The sequence below is a fragment of the Diabrotica virgifera genome, chromosome 10 (genome assembly GCF_917563875.1).
Source record: "Diabrotica virgifera virgifera chromosome 10, PGI_DIABVI_V3a".
In the NCBI taxonomy this organism is placed as follows: domain Eukaryota; kingdom Metazoa; phylum Arthropoda; class Insecta; order Coleoptera; family Chrysomelidae; genus Diabrotica; species Diabrotica virgifera.
In genome coordinates, this window is record NC_065452.1 from 10,035,336 (window position 1) to 10,037,261 (window position 1,926).

A 1,926-nucleotide genomic window follows, 5' to 3' on the forward strand; every position below is an offset into this window, starting at 1 on the left:
TCTTCAGCTGCTCTAAGAGCTTCGCAGAATGAGTTTCCAGCTGAATGCTTTATTTGGTCAGACCATCTAGTTGGTGATCGTCCTCTTGATCTTCTCCCCGGAACGTTTCCAGAAACAATTAATCTCTCCAAACTGTCGTCACCTCTGCGAACCACGTGACAAAAGAATTGCAGAATTCGTTGCAGACATAATGTGGACAGCCTTTTTTTAATATTGAGTTGGTTTAGAATGGAAACGTTTGTCATATGAGCTGTCCAAGGTATGCACAGCATTCTTCTCCAGCACCACATCTCAAAGGCATCAATTTTTTGGCGCTCGCATGCGCGAAGAGTCCAAGTCTCTGCGAAGAGTCCAAGTCCAAGGGCATTCACCAGTCTCATCTTGATATTTTGAGAGATAGATCTGTCTTTCCAAACTTTAGTTAGGCGATTCATCGCATTTTTTGCCATACCAATACGTCTCCGAACTTCTGTTTCACAGTTACCATCGTTAGTTATACTAAACTCGAGATAGACAAAGGTGTTTACTATCTGGTATTCCTGTAATATGTTAGTCAGTTGAATAGTGTCAAATCTGTCGACCGCCATTATTTTTGTCTTAGCTTTATTGATTTTCAGACCAACTTTATTGCTTTCGTACTCAACTCTTCGCAGAAGATCAAACATTTCTTGCTCATTTGCTGCTATAAGTGTAGTGTCATCAGCAAATCTTAAATTGGAAATTTTTCTACCAGCTACTATTACTCCACCGGCCCATCCTTCTAAAACCATCTTCATGACATGTTCACCATAAATGTTAAATAAGGTGACAACACGCATCCTTGTCTAACACCTCTCTCGGTCTTGAATTGGTTTGAGAACTTCTGATCTAGTCGTACTGTCGCTATATTAAGGCCGCGTCTCACCATCAAATAATTTGATCAAACAGTTTGAGCAAACTCCGGAAGTACGTCAAAGTGACGTCACAATTGCAGTTTTTTTGAAATTCTAAAAATCTGTGCTCTCACTATCAGTCTAGTTTGATCAAATTTTTTGTATTGAGTTGTCTAACTTGTTTGTACTTTATTTAAAATTAAAATTTTTCATTATTATCCACAATGAATACTCAGGATGTGACGTCACTAACTGTCACTTTCAGTTTGCTCAAATTATTTGATGGTGGGACGCGGCCTTTTAGACTGGTACAGATTTTTAATAAGTGTCACCAGGTGCATTGGTGCGCCCATTTCTATTAAAATTGACCACAGATTTATCCAGCTTACACAATCAAATGCCTTTTATTAGTCAACGAAGCATATAATCATAGGTACTTGAAATTCTCTAGACTTTTCAATGAGTTGTCTCAGGTTCAGGATTTGTTCCCTTGTACCTTTACCCTTTACAAACCCCGCTTGTTCCTGAGGTATTTGGTAATGTAGATAGGTTTTTAATCTGTTTTTGATGATATGCAACAAGATTTTGCTAGCATGTGTTATTAGTGACAGTGTGCGGTAGTTTTCACATCTGGTAGTAGTTCCTTTTTTGTGTAGTGGGATATAAATTGAGGTACACCAATAGATGGCCATTTTCCTGAATTCCAAACAGCGACACACATAGAATGGATGATATGTAATCCTTTATCACCTAGTAACTGTAGTATTTCACATGGTATTGAATCAATGCCTGGGGATTTATTTCTCTTTAGTGATTTAATTGCATCTTTGACTTCAGCGAGTAAGACAGTAGGTTCTCTAGGGTAGTCAGAAGGCCACTGATTTTCTGCTGATACCTCGTTATTTTTATATAGCTCGCCACAGTAGTTTCGCCATGTTTCCAATATTTCATCAGTATCGGTCTTTAAATTACCTTCCTTATCTATTACAGACCACGTTTGAGGTTTAAATTCTCTGGTAAGGAGTTTGATCTTCTGGAATAAGTCCCTCGGTTC